Raw genomic sequence first — 9,131 nt, 5'->3', positions numbered from 1 at the left:
CCGACTTTCCGGAGCCAGTTCTAGCTGGTGGTATGCCGACGCTAAGTCGAGCTTTGAGGAGCACGTTCCTCCAGCTAGTTCATGAAGTAATTCCTCTGTATGCGGAAGAGGAAAAGCATCGGCAATTACTGCCTTGCTCACCCCGGCAGCCGCTTTTTGATGGAGGCGAAAAGCAAGGCGCCCGTGTGCTGTGCGATGTCAGTGCACAATAAAGCACCCCAGGTGGTCGAAAATTCCGGAGTCCTCTACTACGGCGTCTTTCATAGCCTGAGTCGCTTTGAGACGTTAAACCCCTAAAACCAACCAACCAACCAACTTCACGTAGGTCCACACACAACCTAATTGAACAGTCCTTCCTTCTCACGATGACGATCGGTGAAATCCACTCCGATGCGTCGACAGGTTCAATTATATCTTCGGCCAGCAGGCGTTGTATCTCTACCGATACCTGTTGCCGTAGCGTGAGCGGCAGGCGTCTGAGTTTCGCAACGACTGGCTTCACAGAAGAACGGCATTTAACATGGTGAACAAAGCCTTTCACATGCCCTAACTGTTCCGTGAACAAGCGCGCTAACTGGTGCGTAAATTGTGAAGGCAGTGAATCAGGGCATGTCACCTGGCAGCAATTCAAGGTTGAGCCGTTGATAGTGATTCCTAGGCTCCGAACGGCATCAAGCCCCAGCAATGAAGTGCCCTTGGTTGTGACATGCAAAAGAACAATGGCTCAGTTTCCCTTGTAAGATACGTCAGCAAGAAAGCAACCGCTTAACTTGATTTGTTCTCCGGAATAGTTACACAAATTGGCAGTCGGCGGTCGTAATGAGTACGTGTCGGCTAGATATTTGTGGTAGTGCTCTTGCAAAGAAACCGTAGCGCCTGTGTCGACAATCTTATGACAATGACAATCTTAGCTTCCCGATGGAAATGTTGGCTCGAATATCTTTCGCCGACGCATTACGGTCACCGATTTGAAGTACCGTGATGGTGTTGGCCTTCTCGGGCTTTCGAACGGCATATTTAATTTTCTTCGATCTGCACATGCTTGAAAAGTGACCAATTTTTCCACAAGAGTGGCAACGCTTGTTCCTCGCCGGACATGCAGTCGAGTTAGCCATATGCGATGACGAGCCGTACCTGTAGCAACTTCCTTGCTCAGAGTCTGACCTTTTTCGCACATCTTGAATCTTGTTCACAGTGCTATGCGCGAATTCCCCGAGCTCTTGTTGTGTTTGTTCAATTTGCTTCCCGATGTCAACAGCACGCTGCAATGTAAGCGAAGACCCTTCATAAAGCATGCGTTCACGGGTTGTTCGTGACGAAGTGCCTTCCATTAATTGGTCTCGAATCATGCTATCGGTAGCACTGCCAAAATTGCAAGTAGACGCAAGGTACCGAAGACTGTTTGTAAATGCTTGAAATATCTCTCCAGGCAGTTGTCTTTGGCGAAACCGGCGCCGCTCCACCAAATCATTCGTAGCGCTCGTGAAATGCGTACCCAGAGAAGCAAACGAGTCCTTGAACTGGTCCACCTTTTCCTCGGCCTTGGCGTCCGCAGCCACCTTGTCCTCGGCCTTGGCGTCCGCAGTCGCGTCTGCTCCTTGTGCAAGGATGCTATAGAATATTCGCTGGCCTTCAACCCCGAGCGAGTTTAGCAGTATTGCCTTGCAACGCTTCGGCTTCAGTTCATCGCCGCCAATGGCCTCTAGGAAATTCAGGAATACGAGTTTCCACTGCTGCCAAGACACAGCCGGGTCACCGTGTGCAGGCAAGAAAGGAGCAGTGCTGGGAAACACCCGAGTGACATGGCTCCGATACTGATCATCGTCGCCAATATGTGGTGTCTGATTCAGACCAGACGCATGACACGGGACCGCGCAAGCCTAGTATGCAAAAATCCTCCTTTTATTCGTCACAGTGAAGCCACTTATATAGGGAATCATATTGAATGACGATGACGATATGTACACTGAAAGAAACGAAACTGAAACAGGAAATAAGGATACAACAAACCCGAAACTACAAACCACATATTTTTGTACGGTTAGAAAGAAGTTTACTTCTGAGATGTGCTACAAAGAACTATAAAAAAGAGTTACGACTCACCTCACACAGAATTGGATTTTTCTACAGATAATGAAGATGGTTGTCGTTTTGATTTTGTTATGCTCGTGGGCCTCCATTCTATATGGCGTTCTCGAATGGGTGGGTATCACTGTGATATGGATGCGTGGCGTAGCCTGGACGCATGTATTGTCGTGAAAGTGCAAGTTTATTCAGGTATTGAAATCGCAAGCATGTGTCCCGGACTGGTTAGAGCACTTGGTTGCGCTTAGAAAATTTTACTTTATTAGGAGTTTAATTTAGTAGGAGCTGACGGCTTTTACTCTTTTTTTTCTATAATATATTTTAATGTCTCTGAAAGCCTGGTAATAAATAAATGAATATGAAACGATCGTGAATTGATCGTTAGTGTTTCGGGCTGTCGAGGGCAAGAAACGCAGTTCTGATTCCGGCTAGTGTTCGGACTTTTTTCTTTGTCCGTTTCTCTTCCTTTTATTTTTCACATGTCATGTTATTTTAAAGTTCTGCATATTTTCTCCAGCCCGGCGCTGCTTTTTTCACCAAACTCCAGAGCCACCGACCATACAGGAAATTCCGGAATAAGCTCCGTCCGGTTTCTTACGCCGGTTCAGCCTTTACCACGAACCGTTATACCGAATAAGGTGTGAAATTGGTACAAGGTTTTTCAGTAGGGAAAGGCCACGAAGACATTCATTTGGTTTATTGCAGTTTCTCATCCCAGTCTACCTAAATACAATGTAGCCGTTCTGGGAATCGGGTCAAAGGGGCCTTTCCCAATTGAGGTTGTACGTACATATGGAATGGCCTTTCTCTTCAGCCGCATTTACGCTCCGTGTCAAGCTTTCCCAGCGACACAATATATCAGCAATATGCAGTGTTCGCACTTACATAATCGCCCTAGTGCTGGTATCTTTTACTTCTTTGGTGTATCAACGATTGCTGCTCCCGGTGAATGAAATCTCTTTGGCAAGTTTGCGCTGTCTAGTTCCAGTGCTAAAGTCCTGCCTTGACAGATCCGGCTTCGCGGTATCCATATTGTGGCCTTTTTTCCGAATCTAAGATAAAATAAACACTACTTGCCAGTTCCGATTCACGCCAGGAGTGAGCCTAACTTCGCCCAGGATCCTCCAAAGCGCAACCTCTTCTGCATAGGTAACACAACGGGGGAGGGTTATCGCTCACGAAAGGATGAGGTCGCTATCGCTATTTAGCGGGTCGCTAAATCTGCGCGGTTTAGAGAACCAGTAGCTGCCGTGGGACACAATAAATACGTTATGGCTGCGGTATGCATGGCGCGAGGCAGTGGATCACTCCCATATTATGATCGGGTTTCAAGCCTAGGTTGCCGCGGCTCCTGCGGCGGTCGATGACAGAAGCCGGGCGGGTGCCGGCGAGCGCCTTACGTCCCTTTAGAAGAATCTGTGCTGCTCTGCATAGCACCGGCGCAGTAAGAGGAAGCCTCAGCGTTGGGCAAGCCAGAACATGCCTTATAGATAGCCCGGCGCCTGTGCCCAGAGACTGCACCCTCTTCTCTCTCTTTCGTGCTGCGGCAGGATCGAAGCGAGAGACCAACGTGGTCGTCAATGGACCTCTTGGGCCGCATCCAACTGCTGCCTCCGGATTGGATAGTGCAATTTGCAATGGTTTCCTGGCCAACATAAACAAGAGCGCTGCCGCTCGGAGAGACTGTCCGTCAGGAGCGTCCATGTAGTGCATTGCTGCTCGCCCAGAGGGGATGCGGTGGACTCTGCCTGACCATCTCTGTGCGAAGATAGTCGTGCGTAACCAGTAGATTTCGGCCGCCGTAACGAAGATGTTCTTTTTTCTACAATGGCTGTAAATAAGTATAAAGTCGTATTTTGTTCACATCTTGTGGGCGTGTAGCCTTCACACCCGGACCCGAACCACGACACCCATGAATGTAGACCCGCATGACGACATGCGAATGGGCAATGCCTCCGAGTTCGTGAGGGCCTCCATGTGTACCGTATTTTCCTGTCCAACGTCTGCTGTACCGGCACCACCTGACCATCCGTGTCAAACTGGTAATGGTGGGGGGTTGTGAATAGTTTGTTGCGAGTCTCACGCAATACGCAGCAAAACTGGTCGTGTATATTTTCTCGTCGTTCGTAGGCAAGCGAGTGCTAGAGCAGAGGAACATCTCTTTTCACATAATTTGCTTTGTTTGTGGATGTGTGGCAGCGTCAGTCTCTCCTGCTTGTCACCATGGAAAGCTGTGAACCAAATGACCACGACCTTTTGTAATTTGGAAGCTGTATTCAGGACGAGCTTATCACGTAAGTCCAGGTCGCTCCCTTAGAGATCAGAACAGCTGTCCCAACACACTATGTGAGTTTCTGAGAGCGCACGCCACGAGTGGGCATTGTGCTGCGACACACGGCCCAAATTGTTCAGCAAATAAGCGCTTGGCCATGTAAAGTTCATCTAGCGCCTGCCAAGTGGCAGTTGAGAGTCAGCGCTTGTGGTGTATCTTTCTCGTCTCTGTCTTGTGGTTAAGGTTGAGGTGTGTTGTCATTATGAACCTTCGCCAACTAGCCCAAACGTTTGCTTTGCTGCCAATGAACTGCTGAATTTCAAAGTTTCGTAACCTCGTCACTCGTGACCTGACCTAGCCCGATGTGTCACTTTGCATGTTATGTCACGAGAGCACACGACCGCTGTCAACCAATCACAGATTTAAGCAACGGAGAACGTTACCCGCAGTTTCTTAGAAAGTGAATTGTAATCGTATATCACCGAAAGAAATCCTCACTGTATCTGCTGTTCCATTCTTCTTTTTCACGCATATGGAATGCCCCTGTCGCGAATGCAGTTGCTTTTCTTGCTGCCTGGGACTTCTCACAGTATAATTTTATAGTTTATTTATGCCCGCTCTCTTCTTTTGTTCGGAGCGTCAGGCGTACCGAATCACGAAGACAACGAACAACTTCTTTGTCCTCGAGAGCTCCAGCACGCGATGCATGTCAGTGGCAATAACGATGAAGGTTACCACACTACAGTTTCCCCCCGGGTAGAGAAGGAGCCATCCTGGTGACTCATGGAGCCGAAAGGACAGACGGATCGTAGTATGGCTTGATTCGGTACACATGAACTATTTCGCGTCCACGCGGCGACGCAAGTCTGCAGAGGTCGTAACGCGCTCAACTACGTAGTTGACAGATGTTTTTTGAAGGACTCGGTATGGACCGTGATACCGAGTTGTGGCAGGAACCCAGAGCCACACCAAGGAGTTTGGTGCATAAGAAGAAGCCTCGCCAGTGTCACGATGGTGTTTTTGTTGCCACGCCACTGGTTTTCCTTTGTAAGCGAGCGAGCTAGCTGGCGGAATTCTTCTGCGTACTGGGCGGCGTCCGAGAGTGGCGTTGATTCAGAAACATCAGGGCGGTAGGGCAAAAGCGCGTCCATTGTGCAGGTTGGCTCGCGCCCGTAAAGAAGAAAGAAGGGAGAGAATCCAGTGGTGGTCTATATCGCAGTGTTATAAGCGTAGGTTACGAAGGGAAGAACCTGGTCCCAGTTGGAATGAGCGTCGTTGACGTACATGGCCAGCATGTCACTGAGAGTACGGTTGAAACGTTCTCTCAGGCGATTCGTCTGAGGGTGGTAAGAAGTAGCGGTGCGATGAATGATGCGGCATTCTTTCAGTAGGGCCTCAAGAGCGTCGGACAAGAAAATGCGTCCGCGGTCACTGAACAGCTCCTTCGGAGTCCCGTGGCGAAGAATCAAGTTGTGGAGAAGGAACGCAGCAACATCTCTTGCTGAGGCAGAGGGTAATGGTGATGTATGGTGATGTTTCAGTGTAGCGAGTAAGATGGTCTACTGCCACGATAATCCACCGATTTCCTGCGGCAGTAGTAGGAAGAGGGCCATAGAGATCTATGCCAACGCGGTCACACGGACGAGCAGGACAGTGTAACGGCTGCAACGAAACAGGGGACGTCTGAGGAGTTTTTCGGCGTTGAAAAGATTCGCAAGCGCGCACGAAAGGTCGTACAAAGCGGTACATTCCACGCCAGTAAAATCGCAGACGTAGGCGCGTGTAGGTTTTCAATACGCCACCGTGAGCACACTGTGGGTCTTCATGGTACGCAGCACAAATTTCGGCGCGGAGATGACGCGGGATGACTAGAAGCCACTTCCGTCCATCAAGCAAATAATTGCGGCGATAGAGAAGACCGTCACGAATGGAGAAGAGGTGGGCTTGCCGAACGAGCGCTTTGGATGTATGACCGGGAGCAGGACTTGAGAGAAAATCCAAAAGTGCCCTGATCCAGGGGTCATCCCGCTGTTCGGAAGCCATGTCGATAGTGGCAAGAGTATTCGATAAGACGTCTGCGATGAGAACACAGGCCGTGCACACCGCTGAGGGATTAATGCGCTGTGATGAGGCAGGGCGAAGCGAAAAGTCGGAAAGCGCGGTGGCCACCTTACGAAGACGACGGCAAAGAGCTTCACTGATGACGAATACGGCAGCGCCCGTGTCGACAAGAGCGAGTATTGCGACTCCGTTGACAAACACTTGTATTACGTTAGTGGGAGAACACCGAGGACTTGAAGAGTTCGAACCAAGCGCAGTTCTTGCCTCGGAAACTGCGACTGTTAGTTTCCCTCACCAGTGCCAGTAGAACGTCGAAGTGGGGACGGGGAACGGCGACGAGGGGAAGGTGATCGGCGAGTGGTATACGTTTGATTGCCGCGAGATACAAAGTCGGAACCGGGCGGAGTTCTCGGCGAGGGCTGGTCCGTATCGTAGGAGTAGTTCCAGAGGTCAGCTCGAGAAGGTGGAAGGCATTGGCGGCAAAGGCATGCGACATGGCCCGGCAGCCCACAAGAGTAGCAAATTGGCTGGTTGTCGGCGGTTCGCCAACGGTTCGTAGGGCGTAGGCGTACCCTTGAAATACGGACATGGAATGCAATCCCGGGCAAAGGCGAAGAAAGGTTGGAAGGAGCGGCCTGGTAGGAAAGAGATGCTGATGGCATTAGCGGCCTGGCCGCAACTTGGGCGTAAGTCAGTGGCGCCGTTACTTGCGCCGGCACGGGGCTGGGCGGGAGCATGGAGCTGGGCGGAAGAACATCAGCGATGTGATATTGCACGGCACGCCGTATGGTAGGGGCCAAAGACGGAGCCATGTCAGGAACAAGGCGGTCAGTATCGTGTAACTGAGGGATCAGTGATAGCTGGCGGGTGACCGCTTCTCGAACGAACGCTTTGATTTGTTGAAGCAAAGGCCGTGCCAGTGAAGAGGCATGGGTCACGCTGCCGTAGAGCTCCAGAACAGAGGACCGTGGTTGGGAGGGGTGGCGATGTCGAGGCGGTATCATCCGGTATGGTGGACGCAGATGGCAATGTGGGCTTCTTAGTTCTAGGGTGGACGGGAACGCACCCAGGAGCACCTGCACCAATTGTAGGGGGGGTGTTTATTCAGTCCACGCAGAGGGATTCAGCTGCTCAGGATGAATTCGCAGCGGAGCGAATCACACTACACTCACCGAATCACTACACCGAATCACGAAGACAACGACCAACTTCTTCGTCCTCGAGAGCGCCAGCACGCGATGCATGTCAGTGGCAATAACGATGAAGATTACCACACTACAATATATATAAAGATATATATTTATTCGATAAATATTCAATTTATTAGTCAGTCATTAAGTGGATAGTTGAATATATATTATTCGATCAGTCGTTATTTATGTATTCACGAATTACTTAGTAATTATTTATGAGGTAACCAATCAAATATATATTCATTATTTGCAGACTTTTTGAGTTTCGTTTAAACAATTTATTGCGACGCTTCTTAACTACCTTTACATTGAGCGCTACGTAATGCTGCCGGCATTCGTAGTTCTACGAGTAGCGACCACGTTTTGCTGCTGTCGCCGCCACCTAGTTCTCTTTTTGCCGAAGCAGGTAAGCCGAATTAAGAGTTAATTTCTGTGTTACTACACCTGTTTTTTTTTTATTTCGGACAGGCGGCATAGTCACCACAAAGTGACATAATGAAAAAAAAAGATTGAGGATCTACCACCTTGTTTGGTTTCGGGAGTTTTATCGTCCCAAAGCAACTCAGGCTATGAGAGACGCCGTAGTGGAGCGCTCCGGAAATTTATACTACCTGGAGTTCTTTAACGTGCACTGAAATCACGCAGCAAACGGGTGCCTAGCTTTTCGCCTTCATCGAAAAACGGCCGCTACGGTTGGGATTCGATCCCGTATCCTTGGACACAGTAGTCGAGCGCTCTAACCTTCACCACCACGGCGGCGCGTTCTACCACCTGAAGGGGCATTTAGACCTCACGGTATAACATGATACCAATGTGAGAGGCTAGCTATAAAAGCGTGTGTGATAGATAACACTCATTTAACGGATGGGTAACATAATCTGCAACCTGATAACTACAGGCTCCGGCATAGCGTTGGTCAGTGAATAGCTGCGTATCGCGTAGGTTTGTTGCTTGCAGAGCAGAGAAGCCTCAAAGAGTGGCATAACCTACAGAATGGACATGCAGACAAATAATATTTCATCTCCTTCAATCAGTCGCTCCCCTTTGCACGACACGCGCAGGCACTACAGCTCGCGTCTTCGCATTCTTCCAGAACACTAAAGTGGTCTAAAACAATCTCTCATCGACTCCATGCAGCACTGCGATCCAGCTTAATGCCGTCTTTAAACATCTTCTCTTTTAAATATTAGCGGTATGTGTTACCAATTTCCTCCCATATTTTTAGCTTACGTAATAAAAAACCATTAAAAATATCATGAAAGCAGTTCTAAGAAACAAATTATATTTCGTAAATTTTTTTTGTGACAGAAGTTTTCTACGCCTTGCATTTCACAGTCTTTAAGTTGGATTTACAAAGGCAAGTTCCTGAATAGTAGTCTTCCACAGAGAGGTCCCATTTAAGAAAAAATGCCTACTCTCTTCTTTCGTGAAATCAACAGATGCCTAAATTTCGTTCTAATTTAAGGCTTCTAGTAACCCTGCGGCGTTCGACATAAATCCCCTTGAAACTGTAATCATTA

General features: G+C 49.0%; 1 pseudogene; it reads right to left on the bottom strand.

The window, feature by feature from the left end:
* Positions 1–724: 724 nt before the first annotated feature.
* LOC146187978 (uncharacterized) lies at positions 725–1,804 on the bottom strand (annotated as a pseudogene).
* Positions 1,805–9,131: the final 7,327 nt, after the last annotated feature.

Source organism: Amblyomma maculatum, chromosome 5 (genome assembly GCF_055883805.1).
Source record: "Amblyomma maculatum isolate TAMU_Amacu chromosome 5, ASM5588380v1, whole genome shotgun sequence".
NCBI classification, from domain to species: domain Eukaryota; kingdom Metazoa; phylum Arthropoda; class Arachnida; order Ixodida; family Ixodidae; genus Amblyomma; species Amblyomma maculatum.
The sequence above is the reverse complement of the archived record's forward strand: the minus strand, read 5'-3'. Positions and strand labels throughout refer to the sequence as shown.